This window comes from Podarcis tiliguerta (genome assembly GCF_965153285.1).
Source record: "Podarcis tiliguerta genome assembly, chromosome: 13".
NCBI classification, from domain to species: domain Eukaryota; kingdom Metazoa; phylum Chordata; class Lepidosauria; order Squamata; family Lacertidae; genus Podarcis; species Podarcis tiliguerta.
In genome coordinates this window covers 2,689,376-2,714,543 of record NC_139546.1, presented here as the reverse complement: position 1 = coordinate 2,714,543, position 25,168 = coordinate 2,689,376, and the positions used below count along the sequence as shown (strand labels likewise).

Here is a 25,168-nt window from a genome sequence, read left to right as displayed (position 1 = left end):
TGTACCTGCTAGAAATATTCCAGTTTAAACAAGTCCACCCAGATGCTTGAGGTAACTTTAATCTGTTTTGGTATTCTAACCTTTGCACGTTTTAAAGAAGGTTTGTGATTTTTTTCTTGATTTTACTGTTTTATTTTTGTAAGCCACTTTGAGGTTTGTTTAACAAGCAAGCAAGCAAGCAAGCAAGCAAGCAGTGTATAAATTTTATGAAATAAATACCATAAAAATAAAAATAATCAAAGGTGGGACATGGGAACAAACTCGTATCAATCACTAGCTTAAGCTGCTTAAAAAAGCATTAACGGAGGGTAGGCCTATTAAGCTGTTGTTGCTAAATAAAGCATCCATGTGCAGAGGCAGTGCACCTCAAAATATCAACTGCTAGGGACAAACAGGCTGCTGCCTTTGTGGTTGTGGGCTTTTTGAAGGCATCTAGCTGGCCACTGCTGGAAAGAAATAATGGCATACAGTGGTACCTCAGGTTAAGTACTTAATTCGTTCTGGAGGTCTGAAACTGTTCTTAACCTGAGGTACCACTTTAGCTAATGGGGCCTCCTGCCGCCGCTGTGCCGCCAGAGCACGATTTCTGTTCTCACCCTGAAGCAAAGTTCTTAACCTGAGGTACTATTTCTGGGTTAGCGGAGTCTGTAACCTGAAGCGTATGTAACCTGAAGCGTATGTAACCCGAGGTACCACTGTATTAGATAGACCTTAATCTGACCTGGTAAGGGAACTGAATAGAAAAATGCTTCCATTATATTTTAAAGACTTTACCACTGACAGCTTTATAGTGAACAATCTAAAATTGGATTTTCTAGCAACACAAAGAACAAGCAGTTAGGGATCACTCACTACCAGCTTTCAGATCCGACTTTTGTGGTCTCTATATACTAGTGTACACTGATTTGTTTTTATGGTGTTTTTACTGTCTTTAGACGGCATTATGACTTCCTTTAGTATGATTTTTATTCTATATGCCATCTTGAGCAATTTCCTTTTGATTGGAAAGATTACATATCAATGCTGCTGCTTAATAAAAAGAAGCTTCCCTCCAGATAATGGTGGACTCATGTTTTGCTACTCCAGACGTGTTTTACGCTTTAAAACAAAAAAATCAAAGTGAATTGAATAGTTTGCAATAAACTAGCGAGCCACCCAGACATCTAAAAAAGAAACGGAAGAGAACAAAAATAAAATGTCCTTACAAAGTGTTTTGACCTTACAGAATTTAGTGGGACTTACTCTGAATTCTCATTCTTGTCCTTATTTATTAAATGTATATACCACCAGGGCTTTTCTCAGCTGGAACTCACCAGAACTCAGTTCTGTGGGGGCCATTGCCATTCTAAGAGAACAAGGGAGTTCTCTTATGTTCTTAATTTCTTCCCATGGGTGGGTCTTGCTGACTTAAACCTCCTGGCTCTTCAAGAGGCTGCTATTCTCCAGGTGAAGAGCTGAGGGGAGGATGTTAGTGGTCAGCTCCCAGCCAGCAATAGTCCTATCACTGCTACCAGCTTCCTCTCCATTATCATAGAATCATAGAATCATAGAATCATAGAGTTGGAAGAGACCACAAGGGCCATCGAGTCCAACCCCCTGCCAAGCAGGAAACACCATCAGAGCACTCCTGACATATGGTTGTCAAGCCTCTGCTTAAAGACCTCCAAAGAAGGAGACTCCACCACACTCCTTGGCAGCAAATTCCACTGTCGAACAGCTCTTACTGTCAGGAAGTTCTTCCTAATGTTTAGGTGGAATCTTCTTTCTTGTAGTTTGCATCCATTGCTCCGTGTCCGCTTCTCTGGAGCAGCAGAAAACAACCTTTCTCCCTCCTCTATGTGACATCCTTTTATATATTTGAACATGGCTATCATATCCCCCCTTAACCTCCTCTTCTCCAGGCTAAACATGCCCAGCTCCCTTAGCCGTTCCTCATAAGGCATCGTTTCCAGGCCTTTGACCATTTTGGTTGCCCTCCTCTGGACACGTTCCAGTTTGTCAGTGTCCTTCTTGAACTGTGGTGCCCAGAATTGGACACAGTACTCCAGGTGAGGTCTGACCAGAGCAGAATACAGTGGCACTATAACTTCCCTTGATCTAGATGCTATACTCCTATTGATGCAGCCCAGAATTGCATTGGCTTTTTTAGCTGCCGCATCACACTGTTGGCTCATGTCAAGTTTGTGGTCAACCAAGACTCCTAGATCCTTTTCACATGTACTGCTCTCAAGCCAGGTGTCACCCATCTTGTATTTGTGCCTCTCATTTTTTTTGCCCAAGTGCAATACTTTACATTTCTCCCTGTTAAAATTCATCTTGTTTGTTTTGGCCCAGTTCTCTAATCTGTCAAGGTCGTTTAGAAGTGTGATCCTGTCCTCTGGGGTGTTAGCCACCCCTCCCAGTTTGGTGTCATCTGCAAATTTGATCAGGATGCCCTTGAGTCCATCATTGATAAAGATGTTGAATAAGACCGGGCCCAAGACAGAACCCTGTGGCACCCCACTAGTCACACTTCTCCAGGATGAAGAGGAACCATTGATGAGCACCCTTTGGGTCCGGTCAGTCAGCCAGTTACAAATCCACTGAGTGGTAGCATAGTCAAGACCGCATTTTACCAGCTTCTTTACAAGAATATCATGGGGCACCTTGTCAAATGCCTTGCTGAAATCAAGGTAGGCTACATCCACTGCGTTCCCTTCATCTACCAGGCTTGTAATTCTGTCAAAAAACGAGATCAGGTTAGTCTGACATGACTTATTTTTCAGAAATCCATGCTGACTATTGGTGATCACAGCATTCCTTTCTAGGTGCTCACAGATTGTTTGCTTGATGATCTGCTCCAGAATCTTCCCTGGTATTGATGTCAGACTGACTGGGCGGTAATTATTTGGGTCCTCTCTTTTCCCCTTTTTGAAAATAGGGACAACATTTGCCCTCCTCCAGTCTGCTGGGACTTCGCCTGTTCTCCAGGAATTCTCAAAGATGATTGCCAGTGGTTCTGAGATCACATCTGCCAGTTCTTTTAATACGCTTGGATGCAGTTCATCTGGCCCTGGAGACTTGAATACATCTAAACTAGCCAAGTATTCTTGTACTATCTCCTTAGTTATTCTGGGCTGTGTTTTCTCTACTGAATCATTTGCTCCAAATTCTTCAGGTCGGGCATTGTTTTCTTTATCGGAGAAGACTGAGGCAAAGAAGGCATTGAGGAGTTCAGCCCTTTCTGTGTCCCCTGTTTGCATTTCACCATCTTCTCCTCTGAGTGACCCCACTGTTTCTTTGTTCTTCCTTTTGCTACGAACATACCCATAAAAGCCTTTTTTGTTGCTTTTAACCTCTCTAGCAAGCCTGAGTTCATTCTGTGCTTTAGCTTTTCTGACTTTGTGCCTACACGTGCTGGCTATTTGTTTGAATTCCTCTTTGGTGGTTTCCCCCCTTTTCCATTTTTTGTACACATCCTTTTTTAATCTTAACTCAGTTAAAAGTTCTTTAGATAGCCACCCTGGCTTCTTTAGGCACCTTCCATGTTTCCGTCTCATTGGTATTGCCTGAAGTTGTGCTTTTACTATCTCCCTCTTAACAAACTCCCAGCCATCATGAACTCCCTTTCCTTTTAGTATTACTGTCCATGGGATCTCACCCAGCACTTCCCTAAGTTTTATGAAGTCGGCTTTCTTAAAGTCAAGAAATTGAGTCCTAGTATGCTTGGCTGCTCCTTTCTGTTGTATAGTAAACTTCAGAAGAGCATGATCACTTGCGCCTAATGATCCTTCCACTTCTACCCCATTAACCAGGTCATCGACATTGGTTAGGACCAGATCTAAAATGGCTGTTCCTCTTGTTGCTTCTCCCACTTTCTGGACAATGAAGTTGTCTGCAAGGCCAGTGAGGAATCTGTTTGACCTTATGCTCTTGGCTGAGTTTGACATCCAACAAATATCCGGGTAATTGAAGTCCCCCATTACTACTATCTCCCTTCCTTTTGCATGCTTGGCCATCTGTTCCAGGAAGGCATCATCTATGTCCTCTGTTTGGCTTGGGGATCTATAGTAAACTCCCACAATGAGGTCTCTGTTATTCTTCTCTCCCTTAATTTTGACCCAAATGCTCTCACTTTGGCTTTGAGGTTCTAAATCTTGGATCTCTTCACAGGTATACACATCCCTGACATATAACGCCACTCCTCCTCCTTTCTTGTCTGGTCTGTTTCTCTGAAATAGATTGTATCCCTCCATTTTTACATTCCAATCGTGGGACTTATCCCACCAGGTTTCAGTGATGCCTATTATGTCATATTTAGTTTGCTGTACCAAGAGCTCAAGCTCATCTTGTTTATTTCCCATGCTTTGTGCATTAGTGTACAGACATTGAAGTCCATTAGTCATTCCCCCGTGTCTCTTATTTAAGGATTTTTTCCTCCCACCACTAGGTCTGCTTGCTGTTTGCTCCATTTGGTCTATGACATTTAGATGATCATCTTCATCAATTGATAGACTCCTACCTTCAGGAGCACTGTCTCCCTCCCCCACATTAGTCAGTTTAAAGCCCTCCTGATGAGGTTTCTGAGTTTTTTGGCAAAAACATTCCTCCCAACCGTTGTGAGGTGCAGCCCATCGCTTGCCAGAAGTCCATCTTCAAGAAACTGCAGTCCGTGATCTAAGAATCCAAACCGTTCCTGTTTACACCATTTGCGAAGCCAGCTGTTTACTTCCACAATTTTCCCCTCTCTCCCTGGGCCACGTCGTTCAACTGGGAGGACAGATGAGATGACAATTTGTGCATTTAATTGCTTCAATTTCCTGCCCAGAGCCTCGTAGTCTCTTTTGATCTTCTGGAGGCTATTGCTTGCAGTGTCATTGGTTCCCACATGAACCAAGAGGAAGGGGTATTTGTCAGTGGGTTTTATGATTCCTGGCAGTCGTTCAGTTACATCTTGGATCTTAGCCCCGGGGAGACAGCACACTTCCCGAGACATCTTGTCAGGCCCACAGATCACTGCTTCTGTTCCCCTCAGTAGGGAATCCCCTATCACCACTACACGCCTCCTCTTAGGTTTGGTCGGGGTTCTTCCGTGAGCGGTCCGTTCCAAGGTCGCCTGCACATTCTCTGAGGACTGACTTTGCTGTTCATCTTCATATACCTGATCGACTGTAATGAGGGAGAGATCCTCAAATGGAGTCTGCTCTTCGTCTTCCATGTTAGGGGAGAGGACCTGAAAGCGATTGTGTATTATCCCGAGCAAAGGCACTGAATGAGTGGCACTTTCAAAGGGAATTTTCTTAAAGGCTGGTTGGTTGGTATGTTACATGAAGGACAGCAAAGGCAAATGGGATAGTATATATTTTTACCACTTGCTCCTCATATTTCTCTCTTGTCTCCCAGTGTCATAGAAGTTATTAGTCCAAATCTCGTTATTAGGATTGTGGAGACGTCTGCATTCCCAAGGATTATCTACAGTCAAGTAGCTTTTAGGAAATGATGGTGTTAGAGTCCTTCCATTAACACTACTAATCCAATACAAGTGTTGGCAATGGATAATTCTGCATATTTAGATAATGAGACGCTCAACCTAATATGAAAGTTCAATATGTGACACTTATTTGTTTTTATATCTTCAGTTTAGAAATATATCTTTTCTAGCTAATTCTCCACTTCTCCCTCATTGTTAGCAAACAGATAGCCTTGCCTTGGCCTAATCACTAAATCAAATTATTCTCATAGCTACTCAGGCCTTTCATGATGACATAATAAAGCAATGAGTTTTGATGGAGACTCCCTGAGTGAATTAGTTCTTGAAGGTACATTTCCTTCTCCCTTGCTAGTGGTGTCCATAAAAAGGATTCCATTGCTTATTTTAGTTTATCAGAATAGATTTTAACAAGGGCTGCTGAAAAACACACACCCTCAGATGCTATGATGCTATATAAAAAAACTAACTGCCACATGCTATATAAATGAAATATTTATATGGATGGAACAAGACATACATTGCTTCCACTACTAACAGCAACTTGTGTTATTCCACCTTTTATCTCCATAATATTTCAAAGTAAGTATGTGCCATACAATCCCAGGTCTTTAGAACACAGATACAAAACCTTAATACAGTGGTACCTTGGGTTAAGTACTTAATTCATTCTGGAGGTCCGTTCTTAACCTGAAACTGTTCTTAACCTGAAGCACCACTTTAGCTAACGGGGCTTCCCGCTGCCGCCGCCGCGTGATTTCTGTTCTCATCCTGAAGCAAAGTTCTTAACCTGAGGTACTATTTCTGGGTTAGCGGAGCTTGTAATCTGAAGCGAATGTAACCTGAAGCGTATGTAACCAGAGGTACCACTGTAAAATCATCACTGTTAATATTCTACTGAATCCCACCCACCAATTTCGGAATATTTTCCACTCCCTCCGAAGGAGCCCAGTTATGTCACCCCTTGCTTGCAGAGCCGGCAGCCCCTCACCCCCTTTCAAACACCCTCCCTTGTGGAGCGTTCCCTCAGCCTCCTCTTCTTAGCAGTCCTCTGGGCAGCTGCCACCACCACTCCTGGTCTCTGAGCCCCACGCCAAAGAGAGGTGCTCCTTCATGCCGCCCAACAGGGGCCTGGGAAGAGGATGCCCCCATTCATCTGGGGAGCGTGCAGCCAAGGCTGCTGCAACAAGCATCCCCACAAGCCTTGAGGAGGCAGAGATGTGAGAAGGTATCAGAGGAGGGAGGGAAGAAAAGAGGGCCAGAGACCAGCGTTGCCGCAGCAGCCCTGGCCATCATTCAAGGCACACTGGTTGAAAACCACTGTGATGATGCATTGGAAAGTGGGCATTGTCTAATAAGGAGTAATGGTCTAATATGGAATAATTCTGCAGAGAAAAAAAGCAGAATTACATTTTCAACTTTGATAAATACAACTGCTGAAAATTAAGGTTACTATCAAATAAAGTTAAGAAATCAGGCTATGTTTCCCTTCTAGTTTTCCTCAAATCAATATTTTCTTTTAAAAGAAAGCACAATAATGTTCTGAAATAAAATATAGTTTCGAAATCTGTACTGATTGCTCCCATGAAATCTGCAGTCTCAAGCAAATCCCACAACAGTGCTTCCATGGGAAGCTAAATATTTCAGTTTCAGGATTAAAATGTCTATGTGAAGCATCTGGGGCCTTGAATTCAAGTGAATGATAATAAATTATTAAGGGAAAGTAGCACAACTTGTCAAAATGTGAACTGGCCAAGTAGATTTCTGCAGAAATCTGATATACTGAGTGAATCCCATTTGAAATGGAGTCCCCCTTGTGGGATTTCACACCTCTCTAGTGCTCTCCTGAAAAGCCCCCCCTGATTCTCCCAAGAGGTTTATACTTACATACATTTATGCAGGCAGGCAAACCTTTTTTTTACTGAGCAGCTACGCTGATTAGTGAGTTAAAATTATTTATTCAGAGCCATACAATAAAAACTTTAGATTTTTTAAAAAACAGAAAGACCCACCCCGCTATTTTGTCTAGCTCACAACATTCAAGTAGCATCCATTGTCACAATTTCCTATTTGTTCCGTCTCCCAAATTATGGTAACCATTCACCAAGCATATCAGTTCAACACTATAGTTATGCAAACAACACCACTAATTGCTTGGACATAGACATGCTGAAGCAATACAAAACTTTTCTAAAACAAAACAAAACAAAACAAAAAAGCAACAACCAGAGAGAGTATTTCTTATTGATTGATTTCTAAATATTCACATACTGCAATCTCATTTTTAAAAAATCAGAGTGGTGCACAACAAATATATGAACAATAAAAACCACATAAAAACAAAATCACAGATCACTGGCTAACTGTAACAAATTTCTTTTTGTTCTTCAATTGCATACCTGGTAGTGTAGAAAGATTTTCAGCAACCATTTAAGAATTACTACTGAAGATGCCTGCTAAATTCTTATTGGAAGAGCTTTCCACCAGACTTTGCCAATAACACTGAAGGTTTTCTTTTGATATTTAATAAGCCTTACCAACCAAAGGCATGCCTATACACGGGCGCCAAGTTCCGCGCAATAAGGCACCTCCACCTCACATTAAGCCCACACATATTTTTGGTGGGATATCCCTCTTCATATAACCAACATGTTTAACTCTAATTAATGCATGAATGCATTAAGACCACAGAGTAAGTATTTTTCCGGGTTTCGCCGTACGCGCATTTCTCTAGTTGCGGAAACCTCGGGATCCGACCGGAGCTCCGGAACGGATCCCACCCGCAACTGGAGGTACTACTGTACATAACCCCCAGAATATTGCATTCTAGAAGTGGATAAATAGCTTCTGCAAAATGTCAAAAGTTTAGTATTCTTCATCATCTTTATGGAGTTTTTTAACTTCACCAGATATGAATTTGGAAGATGATTCTTGATTTTATTAAAACTGGGAATGGGGACATTTGGGAAGATGACATCGTGTTTCCAATTCTTGAGAAGGCAATTAACTTAAGTGAATATACACCTATGAGGAGACACTGTATTTCTCCCCAATCTGAGGTAACTTCCACAAATATGGGGAAATTAATTATAACAGATTTTAAAACCACAGCTGGCACAAGAAGGGATGTTGATACAAATCTAAGGTGATCTGCAACATACATATGTTTGTGAGAGAGATTTTTTATATTTAACTATCACGATTAATTCATAGGAAATAAAACATACAGAGCAATAAGAAGGGAAGGGACATTATGATAAGTGCTTTAAGGTTAACAATGCAGAAGAAAGGAAGAAAAATATTTGCAGTCTCTGAAGAGGACAGGAGATGAATCATTTGCCTGAAGCCAAAGGATGACAAGGAATAAAAAGATTAGGCATAAAAAGGTTGAAAGAAGCTTTCAGGCAGCTAAGTCATGTGGGCGCCTGCAAGAGCAGTTTGTATTCAAAAGCAAGAAGTCAAGGCCCCATGCACCGCTCAGACTTCACCGTAGTCTTCAGTGCCTTTCCAAACATGGATGCAGATTAATATGTGGATTGTGCTTTCTGGGGATTTGCAGGGACTAGGCTCAGAGGGATCTCCTCCTATGTTTGGCCTATGGCAGGCCTGCACAACTTGTTGTCCACCCAGCCAAATGTGGCCTAGAACCCAACAGGGCTCCACAAAGAGAGCAGCTGCTTTTGGCTCTCCCTCAATTGCAGCATCTCATCAAGCAACTGAGCTGCTTCCATCCCAGCTGGCCAGGAGAACTTTGGAACTTTAAGAAATGATGCCTGAATTGCTTTTCTCCTCCTCTCTCCCCATCCTTTATTTTTCTTTTGTGTCATGTCTTTTAGGCTATAAGCATGGACTCTAGGAGCCTTTTCAGGTGAGGACTGGGGCAAACTGCTTCTTCAAAGCAATTCCTTTTGCTTTCTGCTCAGGGTTGCAAACAGAAGGATTGTTGAGCACTTGGCAGGCAGACTGTGTTCAGCTTGGTGCATCATAAATTGTGTGTTCCTCTTCTATGGGAAAGCAGGCTCAAGTATCTTCCTGAAACTGAGCTCCTCCTGTTAGCAGCAGAGTACACTTCGGTACCTTATTCTGTACAGTGGTACCTTGGTTTACTAACTTAATCCGTTCCGGAAGTCCGTTCTTAAACCAAAGCGTTCTTAAACCAAGGTGTGCCTTCCCCGAAAGTATTGGAAAACGGTTCTGGCAACCAGCACGATCCTGAGAAAGCAGTAGGCGAAGTGTGGGGCTTGTGGCGCACTGCTCTGGGCTGGAGGTGGCTTCCTTATTTGCTGCCGCAGGGCTGAGCTCCACGCTCGCTCTTGAGCTGGTGCTTTGCGCCAGGCAGGAGAAGGTGCACCTCTTGAGGCTGGGAGAGCGGAGTGCGCTGAGGGAGCGGGGCGAGGGAGTGCGGGCTGCATGCGTTGTGGGGGGGAAGTGCTGGGTCCCTCTACCACCACTGCCATACTGAGCAAGGGAAGGCTGTGCCAACAGAGCGGAAGTGCACCCCCCAACCCAGTATGTCCACAACCCCACCCAAAAAATACGCAAACTGGAACACTCATTTCTGATTTTGAAGTGTTTGTAATCCAAAAAGTTTGTTCGTAACCCGAGGCACCACTGTATTGACAGGCAGGATGGGGCTCAGGCAAAAAGAGTTCCTTCAATCTTTCCTTATAGGACGTCTTCCACACCACTGACCATCTTCATTGTCCTGTTCTGTACCCACTTCAACATCGTTCCCACAGTGTGGTGCCCAGGACTTCAGGATGAAGTCTACCTAATGCAAAACTAAAGTGGAATTACTACTTACTATGGCTTGGAAACTCTGGTTCTATTATAATGCACCCTAAAATTGCACAAACCCTTTTTTGCAGCTGCACCACACTGTGACTTGCAGTGAATGAATGCGTAAGTTTTTATTTGTCTCTGGTTCAGGAGTGGCTGGTGGGAAGGGCCAGCAGTCTGCACCTGGCCTCCCAGCACCAGCATCTCTGCAGCTTACTGGGAGGTGGTGGGGAGGTGAGCACAGTGCAGACACTGGTGCTGGGAGACCAGATGGGTGCTTCTGCCACTCACTGTAGCTGCTTCTGCCTCTGTCGAATTGCATGTTGTTAGTTTTGTCCCAGTCTTCCATCCTGTCAAGGTCATTTTGAATTTTAGTCCTGTCTTTTGAGGTTTTTCTCTCCCACTTTTGTGTCACTTACGCATCTGATAAGGATTTCCTCTGATCCTGCATCTACATAATTGATAAAAATGCTGAAGAATATTGAGGGCGCCCCATTCACAATGTCTGTCTGCTTTGATGAGGCTCCACTGATTGCCACTCTTTGGCCTTGTTTGCCAGCTGGTTGTGACCTCACCTGATGCCAGTACTACCATCCAGCCTGCATTTAACTGGTTTGCCAACCAAAATAACATGGAGGCCTCTGTCAAATGTTTTGCTAAAAGAAATATAAAATACGTTACAGTGTTGCCAAAATTCGCTAACCTTGTAACACATTCATTGAAAAAAGAAAAAAGATTCATATGACAGGATTTATTTTTGACACGTCTATTTTAACTCCTAATCACCGCATTGCTACAAAACTGCCGACAAATGGACTCTTACAACCTGTTCTGGAATCAAAGTCAGTTTGCAGTTTCCTCCCCCTCCCCCTTTTGAAGACTGTGACAACATCTGCCTGTCTCCAGTCTTATGGACCTGTATCCTTGGGTACCAAAGGAGCTTTTTGATGTGCTCTCAGAACCTCTGTCTATCATCACTGAGAAATCCTGCCAATTCATCAAATTTGTCAGAATTAAGCTATGCCAAATCTATTACTCGATAGCTAATTAGGCCTTTCACATACATAAATAATAAAAACAACAATATAGCTGCATGGTTTGCAATTTTAAAATAATGATGTACAACCTAATATACCTTGTAGAAAGAAGAGGATAGAGAAGAAAAATAAAAGTAAGCAAGTTCAGATGCCAATTCTTACAATATCTACAATAGCTAGGTGGGATTATCATCAAGGGAGACAGCTGGAGGAGGGGGAACCAGTGGAGTGGACCTTCCTCCTGTCGTCTTCTCTCTATCACTGTCAGGGACTGGGCAGAGCAGGAGTGGTGGAGACCGCCTCCCCACCCTGACCCTTCCAGGGAGAAGGAAGAGGAAGACAGTATAGATCTACAACAGGGGTTTGAGGGAGGTGGCAGCTCAGAGGCAGATGAGGGGGAAAGTTGGGAAATCATGGGAAAGCCAGAGCAACACCTGGCTGACACTTTATCATCGGAAAGCACTCCAGACCCTCCAAGAGTGACTAGTCCAAGAGTGACTAGTGGGGTGCCACAGGGTTCTGTCTTGGGCCCGGTCTTATTCAACATCTTTATCAATGATGGACTCAAGGGCATCCTGATCAAATTTGCAGATGACACCAAACTGGGAGGGGTGGCTAACACCCCAGAGGACAGGATCACACTTCTAAACGACCTTGACAGATTAGAGAACTGGGCCAAAACAAACAAGATGAATTTTAACAGGGAGAAATGTAAAGTATTGCACTTGGGCAAAAAAAATGTGAGGCACAAATACAAGATGGGTGACACCTGGCTTGAGAGCAGTACATGTGAAAAGGATCTAGGAGTCTTGGTTGACCACAAACTTGACATGAGCCAACAGTGTGACGCGGCAGCTAAAAAAGCCAATGCAATTCTGGGCTGCATCAATAGGAGTACAGCATCTAGATCAAGGGAAGTAATAGTGCCACTGTATTCTGCTCTGGTCAGACCTCACCTGGAGTACTGTGTCCAATTCTGGGCACCACAGTTCAAGAAGGACACTGACAAACTGGAACGTGTCCAGAGGAGGGCAACCAAAATGGTCAAAGGCCTGGGCCAACTGGGCCAAAACAAACAAGATGAATTTTAACAGGGAGAAATGTAAAGTATTGCACTTGGGCAAAAAAAAAAATGAGAGGCACAAATACAAGATGGGTGACACCTGGCTTGAGAGCAGTACATGTGAAAAGGATCTAGGAGTCTTGGTTGACCACAAACTTGACATGAGCCAACAGTGTGACGCGGCAGCTAAAAAAGCCAATGCAATTCTGGGCTGCATCAATAGGAGTACAGCATCTAGATCAAGGGAAGTAATAGTGCCACTGTATTCTGCTCTGGTCAGACCTCACCTGGAGTACTGTGTCCAATTCTGGGCACCACAGTTCAAGAAGGACACTGACAAACTGGAACATGTCCAGAGGAGGGCAACCAAAATGGTCAAAGGCCTGGAAACGATGCCTTATGAGGAACGGCTAAGGGAGCTGGGCATGTTTAGCCTGGAGAAGAGGAGGTTAAGGGGTGATATGATAGCCATGTTCAAATATATAAAAGGATGTCACATAGAGGAGGGAGAAAGGTTGTTTTCTGCTGCTCCAGAGAAGCGGACACGGAGCAATGGATCCAAACTACAGGAAAGAAGATTCCACCTAAACATTAGGAAGAACTTCCTGACAGTAAGAGCTGTTCGACAGTGGGATTTGCTGCCAAGGAGTGTGGTGGAGTCTCCTTCTTTGGAGGTCTTTAAGCAGAGGCTTGACAACCATATGTCAGGAGTGCTCTGATGGTGTTTCCTGCTTGGCAGGGGGTTGGACTCGATGGCCCTTGTGGTCTCTTCCAACTCTATGATTCTATGATCTCCCAGAACCCAGTGAGCCTTGAAAGTAGGAGAACAAAGAGCTCAAAGACAGAGGGCACTTAGCAGCACCCGTAGAGGAGTTGAAGATGACGAATGAGGAAGTAGGAGAGAAGCAGGTGGAGATTCACTTGGAACAATGCCACTGTCCAAGAGGCTGGATTCTTTGTAAGATGGAAATTCCTTGTCTTTATACTTTCCTGGGCAACCAGCCGGGAGCCGCTGACAGCACCCTGACAGTCACATGGAACGGCAGCTAAGTGGTTCTTAGTCCACCATTCTGGGTTGCTGCCTGTGTAGATGCGATTTTAAAGCTTCACTGTGAAACTGTATATAGTGGAGCTGTGCATGAACATGCTCACAATTTGGAGACTGTTAACAACCGCATGTGTATATTGATAATCCCAGACAATTTTTTTTTAATGTCTCGAAGCTCTGAGAAACTCTGGCAAATGTGGTCTTCTAAATATGTGTCAGGAATCACTGATACCTGAGACATGCAAAGATGTCTATTTTCAGGCACCCATGTAATTAACCTCAAATAGTCAGTGTTCGCCAAATTTTGGACATCCATTGTAACATGAATACAAAGTCCTGGTCAGGATATTTTACATCACACGCCCCTGTTTTTACTGAGAGACTGAGTAATTAATAAAAGGCAGGCTTGTCTCCATAACGAAAAAGAGCAGACTGCCACAGACTACTGTGAATCTCCTCAAGCACAGTGACATGAAAGCTGTCCTTTCAACATGATCTATAATGACACTTTTCTTTATTGCTCCAGCTTGAATGCTCATACCAAAGAGAATTATCAAAGAAAAGCCCGTATCGTCATACAATTTACTGTTGCAGTAGTCATTTGCATTAGTTGCCCTAAAAATGGTCAAAGACAGACTTAGCCCGGCTTCCTTTGGCAAAGCATTTTTAGACATATTCTTCATGTATCTGTTCAGACATTTTAGCAGTTAAATACAAATACATATGAAGCAAACATGCCACCAAACTGCTGCTAACTTTCGTTGCAAGGCATGAACAGGATGCAACAATCCCTGACTTACCTACACATCTTTTATATTTTAAACTTTGATAACGTATAAAAATATATGTTTATTCAAGTGACAGGAGATATTTGCCTGGAGAGGAGGCTCCAGTATTACAAGCAATAATGATCAGTAGTTCCACATGGCAACACAGGACACAGGAACTTCATTATTTTCTTCTTTGACTGCTTGTTCCTTGGGAAAAGAGAAATAGTGGCTCCAAGTGATAAAAGTCATAAGGTCCTAAAGTTGCTGAAAGCTTATGCAAATGTAAGCAATTGTGCAATGACATTAGACGATGGAAGGAACAGGAGATGAAAGGTAATTTTTAAGGCCCTTGAAAGAGCAGGAAATGGAGAATTCAAGTCAGTTGTGATTTTATTTTTAATATTCAGAAAGCGCATACAAGGAATATTCATTGCTGGCATGCTTTGCAAGAATGTGAACAATTAGCCTGAAACTTGACAAAGGGCTTATTTCTGTCCTCAAATTTCTTTGCAGTCAGGATAGTATTAAGCTAGTAGCTCATTAAATTGCCAACATAAGAAACTATATTAAAACTGCATTTAAACCATGAATAGTTTCGGTGAGAATAGTTACTGTCCAAAATGAAAGTTCAATGTAGTTGAGTTTCAGAGAAGGACTATTGCGTGTGTGCTCAAATATGACTTTATGCCAAATACCTGTAAATGGTGTGTGTCCAAAAGTGGAAAGAGGGCTGAACCTTTTCAGAGCCTGCCACAACTTGACCAAGAGAAAAATGCCCAGCTGAGGGGAGCCATGGTAGCAAATACCTCCTATCCACCCCCCCCCCCAAAATTTGCAATTAACTCTCCTTCTTTCAATAGGTGTTTGGTGGCAACCCAGTTTTGAAGACGTGGGTCTGCTTCTGTCACGTTTAGCTTCACCTTTGGATCAGGACTGAAATCTGTGCAATCAATTCAGGCAAAAGAGGATTAGGGGATGGTCTAGTTTTTATGCAAAGCAATCTAAACGTACTATTATTTAGAAAGCTGTATAATCGGAATCATGCTAGCAAAAGTAGGAAATGCATTTCATTTGGCATCAAATTATCATGTCTAATTTCATCAAAAGGTATGATTGGCTAGTACCTCCTGATTCTCACAGGGAGAATCATATTTAAATGCATTTTTGATGATGCTCTCAGTTACATATATACAGCCAGGATACAGGGGCATTTTATTAGTAACCAAAGGAAATTCTATTCTGGCTACTTTATTATTTATCTCCCCTCTCCGTGTATGGTTAGGGGCTTTTAGCTGTATTGACTTTTAGTATCCATTGGAGACAGAATATTTGCAGCCCGTTCTCTGCTGGCGGAGGGAAGAGACAGAAGGCCATAAGTTAAATCAAAATTCCATTTTCATAATGGTTTCATTGCGTGGCTCCTGAGGGAATTCTGATTGCATTAGGAAAGTCTCCTATATATGGGTGGATTGTCATTGCCCCCGAACTCACTAAAAGCCCATCCATCTGTGAATGTAATAAAGGGCAACAAAATGAAGAACCTGCACATGCCACTCTGTGCAAAAGCAATCCAGTCCCCAACCACTTCAGATATTATTTTGATGATCAGGTATTTCCAAGGTATCTCCCATTTCAAAAAAGTTGTTGCCTATTGACTTTGACACAGACAGCCTCAAGAATCTAAGTAAAAACTATTTCAGACTGGAATTTAATTTCCACGGTGATGTTTTAAGTTGATGAATTCAGTCGATATAGCTGAATTTTATGCTGTGTGTGTGTGTGTGTGTGTGTGTATGTATGCATGTTTCAGTTTTCAGGGGGGTTGTATTAAATTTATATTTCTGAAATTTATCTTGAATTATTGTATCACCACTGGCTGAAAGCAATAAAAGATTACTGAAATGTATTTGTATAAGGATGAACATACAACCCAGGATAGGTTAGGAGATGCTTAGAGCACTTAGGTGCTTTAAATGAGTTCAAGTCTTCAGGCCAGGGCCAGATGAATTACATCCCAGTGTGCTGATGACTGTAATCTCTGAGACTTCTTGGAAAATGGGTGAGGTGTCAGAAGACTGGCGACAGGCAAATGTTATTTCTATCTTTAAAGAGGAGGGGGCAGGCAGACATAGGAAACTATAGACTGGTTGGCTTGATGCTGATACCAGGCAAATTTCTAGAATAGAATGAGGAGCAATATTTTTAGAATATAATGTATTGTTTAGTAGGAGCCTGCATGGCTTTATGAAGCATAAATCATGCCAAGCGAATCTTAATTCATTTTCTTTCTTTATTTTTTGCAATTTGTTATCATTTTCTTTACTAAACTGTATTGAAAATACAAATTAAATATAAATCAAACAATGGGTAAATTATTAACATAACCGGCTTAAGGCAGCTCAACAACTATACAAGCTGATAGGCTCAATACTTTCTTTCTCCATTACATTTTCTTTACAGGGTTTTCTTTGCAAGATTTTTCATTACAAGGTTTTGAGATGAAGAGATAACTCAAAAGGTCCATAGTCTAGAATAAATAGGAAGCAGGGGGCAGACATTATCCTCTACAGTTGTACAGTCCATAAATGCTTCCCATATTTTCTCAAATGGGTCTTTTATTTTTTGTCCCCTGGTTGCCCTTAGTTATTGTGTTAATTGCGCTGAAATAGCACATTGCCATTTTTTTTAATACCACTGGTCAATATTTGTTTTGCAGTGTCTTTAATTCTGAGCTACCACTGCATGTGCAGCTGAGAGTAAGAGCTAACCCACACTTCCACTTGTCCTGTGCCTAGGAGGCATGGATCTGAGCAGTCCTGTCTAGGCACGGGTCCAAGAGGTTTGGCCTTTACGCTGCCACTCCCCCCCCCCCCGAAAACTCACTCTTTAGCACTAAATTGAAATAAACGGCAATCTGTTTGTTCTGATTCAGCACTAAACCTCTGGTTTTCCCAGGGGAAAGTGGCAGCAGGGGTGTAGGACCTGGAGCGGCAGGGGCGGGGTGATCCACCCACGGAGTCCGCATGGAGGACACAAGCTCCACGCTGCTGTTTTGGACAGTGTGGGGCCCCGAGCCACCCCATCAGTCCCAGGAGGGACATGTGGCTCGGGTGCACTGTAACCCCCCCCCCACAGCATGCCATTTTGTCACCCCCCTCAGGGATGACACCCGGGGCAAACCTCACCTCCCCGCACCCCCTTCCTATGCCCCTGAGTGGCAGGGCAAATGGAGGTGTGGATGAACCCCAAATCGCTCAGCCCCTCTTTATAATTAAGATTTAGATTCTTAACCAAGAACATATTTAGCAAAACCAAAGTTGAAGATAGATCTTAATTCCCTTTTTTACACAGTTGTTAGTTTTGCAAATCATGGGAATGCTGTAGATGTGTGTCTTTTGATTTTGGCAAAGGTTTTGGGATGAAACAAAAGTTCCCATGATTTCCTTGTTGGCAAGATGTTAAAACGTGGGCTGAATGATGCTACTGTTTGGTGGAGCTGAAGCTAGTCTAGCAGTCATACTCAAGCGCTCATGAATGGCTCTGAATCAACTTGAAGGGAGGTGCCTACTAACATCCCAGGCACCGTACTGTTAATCATTTCCATAAATAACTTGGGTCAAGGAGCAAAGGGGATGCTTATCAACCTTGCAGATGGCACAATGATGGGAAGTGTAGCTAATGCCATAGAAGACAAAATCAAGATTCAAGTGATTTTGTCGGGCTGAGGGCTGGGCTGAAATTCAACAAAGATAACTGTAAAATTCAACAAAGATAACTGTAAAGACCTGCAGTTAGGTACAAAGAATCAAAGGCACAAGTATAGGATGGAGGTGACTTAGCTTGGCAGCAGGACATGTGAAAAGCATCTAGAATGTTTTGGGTGATCACAAGCTAAGCATGAGTCAGCAGTGTGATGCTGCTGCTGAAAAAGCAAGTGCAGTCTTATTTCTTTAATTATTAAAAAACCCTCCCAAGGCAGATGCCATCATCTAAGTTTGTAATATAAAATCAAAACAAGTTTAAAACAATAAAAAGTGTATTTTAATAAAAAATATAAATATAATAAAAATATTGATACCCTCCAAAAAACTAACAACGATATTCACAAGCTCAGTAATAATACTAAAATCAAATACATAATGATAAGCTACAGTAGCACCAAATATACAGCAACCCAAGAAGAATCTCATTCAAGAGACAACAGAGGCCACATGAACATCTGCAGTGATGGCTTTATAAAGAGAAGAATGCATAAAAAGGAATCATTCCACTCTATTCTGTCCAGTACTGGGCAGTGCATTTTAAGTGGGCCGATGTCAAATCTCACAAAGAAGGGTTGAAAGAGTTCACAGAATTGTAGGGGAAGGGACCCTGCGGGTCATCTAGCCCAACTTCAATGCAGGAATCTCAACTAAAGCATCCATGACAGACCACCCAACCTCTGCTTATAAACCTCCAGAGAAGGCAAGTCCACCACCTTCTGAGGGAGTCTGAAGGTATAGCCAAGAGAAGATTAAAATAAGGCCTTCAAATATCTGAAGGGCTCTAATGCAGAAGATAGAGCAGATGGAGAATTCCTAATGCTAAGAGTTATTCCACAGTGGTGTCTTTGCATCCTGCACTTAGTGGGAGGTAGACATGATGACCAAGGTCCCTTCCAACTTCGTGATTCTATTATTCATTGCCATGAAACAAACTAAGGCTTAAAACTTTAATTGCTATAAATGCAACAAAGTTAGACCTTCCAAAAAAAGATGCATTTAGGAGACACCCATCAGGACAGTTTAAAGAAAAAGCCAAAAGTGCCCTTTGAGGGAGTGGGACCAAAAGCAAGATTAAATTGCCTGCATGGGAAATAATCACATGTGGTTTAAAACACAGTAGTGAGAATTGCTCCACCACAGAGGCCCCATGAATCCATACTTCCTAGTGGCAGCCTGGAGTTGTTACTTAACATCAGCTGACAGGCACATCCAGGATTTTCAAAACTGAACTCCTCCATCACACCCAATGTGAATTCCTTTTGTGTCATGGAAACAACTGAACAACACAAGCAGGACACGATACCTGTATGATACATGCGTTTGCCATATTCACACTTTACATCCTTAGGTGTATACGGTACTGTACAAAGAAGGATACAGATTTTCACATAAGAAAAAACATATGCAAATGTTATGCCACATTTTGCAGATTGGTCAGAAGGTTTACTCAACATACAAAGAACTGGACCCAGAAAACCGTGTTGGCATCACTGCCCATAAAAAAAATGAGATGTGTCTGAGTGTCCTGATTGTCCTGAATCTTCCAATATTCAGGTTCACTGGAATGATCTAAGTTCTAGCATTTCTCTACACAATCCACCAAACAACTTTATGAACTCCGGGCCTTCTGGTACCAAATGTAAGTGGGATACGGTGGAGTATTATGCCCTTTTGAGGCAAGGCAACCAGAACTGTACCCAGTATTCCAAGTGTGGTCCCAACCATAAAGGTATTATGCTATTGGCAGTTTTAACTTCTATCCCTAAGATGTGATTCATCTTTTTCACAGGTGTAACAGGTGTCACCATGGCCTTATCTGGATACCAGCACTGAGGAAAACCTCAGTGATTCTTAACCACTACACAGAGGCCTTTGAACCAGAGATTTGTGCATTCTGGGATATCATCCAGCTTAGAATAATAGAATTGTAGGGTTGGAAGGAACCACAATGATCATCTAGTCCAACCCCACTGCAATGCAGAAAACGTCTGCCCAATGTGGAACTTGAACAAATCATAATCAAAGCAATCATTTGATGTCCTGATTTGTTAACTAGATAGTTAGAATAAAACACAGTTCCCTGAGTTTGTGCATAATGCAGAAATGCAGTTTAGTCAGAAGTGGATGTAGATGCTTCCGCACTTCCCCTCCAATGTATGAAAGAGGGAAGAAGAAGTGTGTGAGTAGAAGGGACTGTTTGTCTATGATCATCTAATTGTGTGCCAAGGCCTAGTAACCCAGTCACTCCCTATGTAGTGAATAACCAGACAAGACAGCAGCATATAGATTTTGGGTTTGAATAGGCTACAACTTTACTGGTTACAGATGTGAAAGCTTGGCGTAGGGATAGTTGAAGCCCTTTATTTAACCCCAGCCCATCTGCTGGGAGTGAATCTAAGGGGAAACCACACCCTGAGTGTCGGGATTGTTATAATGGGGGGAGCAATGACCCACATCAAATAGGGGTATCCCTGAGAGGTCCCTGTTGGATGAGTGCTATGGCCCAAGCACCCACCTGTGTGTCGGACAGAAGCAATTCCTCACAGATCCCTTTAATGGGCTACTCTTAACCCAGGAGGGGCAGGCAGAGGCTACATCCTCCCCTCCAGACAAAACTAAGGCTTACCCAATGCCTAACCTCACAAAGTTGTGTTGACTGCTAGAAGGTAGGTGAAAACCAAGGGGCTGGTGCCAATTTATCAAGTGGAAAAATTCCTGCCCAGCCCCAAATATGGCAGCTGACAATGTCCATAGCAAGGTATTAGCATGAAGGAAGAAGCATATGGAAAAAAGAGTGGGAGATCTGATTGTAGACCAAGGAGGAGTGCTGAGCCAGCCTCAATGTATTCCCCTGGGGGTGGACACAAGTGACACCCACTGGCTGGTTGGGTTCGCCCCCTGGACCCAAGCCTGCTTGCCACTGGGCAATCCGTGGGCAGGCCTCCACTCCTCCCCAGCCAGCCACTGGATCGCCAATGTGGGATGTGGCCAGGCCGCAATGCTGCCTGACCATTAAAAGTAAGTGGACTTGTGGTTTAGAGCAGGGGTAGGCAACCTAAGGCCCGTGGGCTGGATGTGGCCCAATCACCTTCTTAATCCAGTCCACAGACGGTTCAGGAATCAGTGTGTTTTTACATGAGTAGAATGTGTCCTTTTATTTAAAATGCATCTCTGGGTTATTTGTGGGGCAAAGGAATGCGTTCATCCCCCCCCCCTTCAGAATATAGTCCAGCCCACCACATGGTCTGAGGGACGGTGGACCAGCCCACAGCTGAAAAAGGTTGCTGACCCCTGGTCTAGAGCCTCCAGCACATGCACCAAATCAAAGTCAGTAGGGGTCATAATTCTGGCTATGAGGTCATTTCCTCCAAATCATCCCCACCTGCTCCACACCTGATGTCATCTATGATGTACTGGGTAAGGGGCAGGTAACCAGGTGGTTGCAAGGAAACAATGTGAATAATAATAATAATAATAATAATAATAATAATTTTATTATTTGTACCCTGCCCATCTGGCTGGGCCTCCCCAGCCACTCTGGGCGGCTTCCATACAAGCAAAAATACAGTAAAATATCTTAAAATGAGCTTGCCAATGTTCCTCTGCAAGTGTGGCTTGCTAGAATTGGCTGCTCTAAGGAGTTTCCCCAAGGGGGCACATAGTCAGTGCTGATTCAGGCTGAAAGAAAGCCTCCTTGAAGCTACACAGTTCCATAATGTAGAGCTTTTCAAACTTTTCATGTTGGTGACACACTTTTTAGACATGCATCAATTCGCAACTCAGTAATTCAGTTTTACTAGCAAACCAGAGGTTAAACTAACCCCTTTCCAGCCCTGGGAGGAGCGCAAAGAGCGTTGCATGACACACCTACACACTGCAGCCGACACACTAACATGTCATGACACGCAGTTCGGAAAGCTCTGGTATAATGCCTGTGCGTACGCCCCACCCACCCATCCAAATGGCCTACAGGTCAGAATCTGGCTCACCAGCTGGGAAAAGTTCCCCATCACTGAACAGCCAGGCGCTTGCTGATATGCTCAAATAGACAGATCACAGTGCTCCCTAGAAACATAGATCGCCAGAGAACTGTGGGATAACCAGCCTCATAGAACCAACATGCTTAAGTCTAAATAACACATGAAGGGCCTAATACCACAGAGTAAGCAAGCTGTCCTGCCAGGCTTAGCAACGTCCACTTCCCCTCACTAGGAAATCAGGCCTATTGTTCTTCCACAGCCTACCTGAGAAGCTCCGTGTTTAAAGAGGTTTGAGCTGGTTGCTCCGGTTCTGCGTGGCTCTCACAAGCCTCTTTTCAGTTCCTAAACCAATAATTTAGGAATTTTCACCACTTTGTAACTAAGCCAAGTTTTACTGCCTGTGCAATTTTTTCTGAAGACTGTCTGGAAAAGCAGATGAAACTGACCACTGGAGAGTTTGTAAGTAAACTATGCCTAACTTACCAAATGTGTGGTCTTTCCCTGTGTTAAGGGAGGAGGAAAACTTGGGAACTCACTTTAAAGGGCACATCTTAAGGATCTCCTTTTCCATGTATTTTGCTGCATGTTTTGTTACTTTAAATCTCTGCTGGGGTCCTCTCACCAAAGAGTACCTGCTGCCAATTTCAATCCTGGCATCCAAAAATTATCCTCTTGTTGGTGCAAAGGAAAAATAATATATATAAAATTTGCCTTTTGCACCAAGAACTAACTGGGATCATGATGTGAGCAGAGATGTGTAGCTGAAACCACTGTAGCTGAATCTGAAACCATTTGAGGTAGCATCGGCTGTCAATACAGACTGCTCTCCAAAAATAGAGTAACAGTGGAATAGTAGCATATTTGCCTGAGGATGTTTTTCACAGGAATTGCATTCTGCTGTCTGTTTATTTGCTTTTCTATTATCTTTAGCAACATAAAAACATGTTTTTAAAAAGCCTTCAGTGTTTAAAAAAACCCCTAATACTCTGTACTTCTACCTGGATATTTGCTAGACAGTGATACAAAACTTCTGGCATCTTTTACAAAATGAAGTCGCCTTTGTTCAGCTTTTTAAAAATATCCAGTCTTACATAGTATGCATCAATCAGGAATAATTATAGCAGGGTGGGCCATTCCATCCTTCCCCAGCCCTGCTGCACATGCTTTTAAAAAATACAGGCACAGAACTTCATTAACTAAATGCACTGAATAAACCTTAACATCTCAGCTAAATCTTATCTGCTCTGGATTTGCTGCTTAGCAGTAAAACCCAAGTGACCCATTTTCCCATCTCCTGTTGATTTTATTAATTGATGGCAAACCAGGCAGATTTCCCTTCTCTAAGTTCCTTTTAAAATATTTAGGAAACATCCTTCATTATTGTCATCTTGCTGCGGCTCGTGATTGCTCCTTAGCATCTCACTTATATGTTGATTCTTTTTTCCCTCTGCTTCAACTAAATTAAAATGTGTTTTTGCCTAAGAAAGCTCAGTTGCAGAATAATTTATTAAACAGTAGATATCTTGACATTTACAATGTTATTGCATGTTTTAATCTGTTTTTTGAATGTTTTAAATTATAGTTGTTCGTTTTAATTTTATCATTTTATTTTTCTGTAAACCGCTTTGAGGGGTTTTTTAAACAATCAAATGGTGAATAAATTCTATGAAATAAAATAAAGGCCACTGTGGTTTGTGTGCATCAGGGCTCTTTAGCTATGTGCCATGATTAACTTTCCAACTTTTGAAATTTCTTGGCACATGTATTTGTTAAAATTACCACCAGCCTTTTTTTTGTAAAGAAAACCAAATGTAGTAGTAAAATGCTGGCTTAAAAAAATAAATAAATTAAAAGCATCCATAGTGGAAGTTACAATGAACACAATTTCTGTCTTCTATTACTTTGCCAGAGATATCAGGGATCTTGAGAAGCCCCCACATTCTTGCAACTGTTTCAGTGCACCAGTTTTGTACGGCTCTTCCCACCTTTTCAACTGATAAAGACTCCTTTGTTAGCAAGCATCCTGTTGCGCTCTTTTGCATTCTGGTGCATTGGCTGACACCACACACACACACACATGCATACACACACACACACACACACACACACACACACACCACTATCCAAAAAAGCTTCTTTTCCACCTGCAAAGCACTCTTAACCGCAGAACTAAGCCGCAATGTATCTCCAGCTATCATCATACCTCCATAATGCAGACCCCACTTTTCTTCCACAAACCTTCAGTAACAAACCAGCTGAAAACCTATTCAACTTCACTGCAGCTGACTATTATTTTGAGGATCTCAGAAAGATTGAAGCTTTCTATAAGCTCCTTCTGCTATTCTTCTAGCTTAGGAAGCAATTTCTCTGTACCTTCGGCATGCTCCAGACCTCTGAAATCCTGTTGTCATGCACTTTTTGAAGTTGTCAACCCCAGTGTAGTGTATGATACTGCTAATTAGCTTTTACGGGAGATAACAACTCAATTTAATATCCAAGCAAGACTTAATGGTATGATAGCATACCGTTCATCATAAGGAATTTTGACTCATTAAAAAAAACAACACTGCAGCAGCTAAGTATAAAGCAAAGCTAAATCTATGGGCCGGAACCTGAAGTAAATATCACAGCTAAACTTTTATATATATACATATAGTGATCAGATGCTAACAAAAGGAAGGGGGATTATTGGACTGATGGTATAAAAACGGTTGCTAAAAGTGGCATTCACATAATAAGATGGTACGTACCAAGCACACTACTGAGTTTTGTTATTTAAATATTTGACACAGTGGGATGGGGATGTTGTTTCACTAAAAGCCGAAACATGCATTCTGTTGCTTTATTACTGCTATATTAGAACACGTAGAACTAAAGACAAATACCAATGCATTTCTGGAAGAATTGTCAGTATAATGAAAATAGTTCACACTTCTCCAACTAATCCTCAAACCCCACAATGTATAAATCCATACTAAATGATATTTTTGATAATATTTTTGATAATGTTTTCGTAATGATATGAGGAAAATGTGTCCTGTCTTTCTGGTACAATTCACCTGCTATGCCTGCTTTAAAACCCTTTCACAAGCCTGTAGCTTGACTCATATTTGCTCATATTTAGGCCCCCTTCTAATTTTGACCGATTTCCTGAACTGTTTTTAAATCAAGGCGATATAAGTCATCAAAAAGGAGAGTTCCTTTTCTTTACTGTGGTTTATGTATAAAATTATAGCTATTCTGCCCTGATCATCATTAGG

At 42.4% G+C, this 25,168-nt stretch overlaps 1 protein-coding gene across 24 annotated transcripts in view; it reads right to left on the bottom strand.

The window, feature by feature from the left end:
* Nucleotides 1-25,168, bottom strand: part of LOC310661537 (poly(rC)-binding protein 3-like) — a 246,593-nt gene that overhangs the window by 63,956 nt on the left and 157,469 nt on the right. The window lies entirely within an intron of this gene.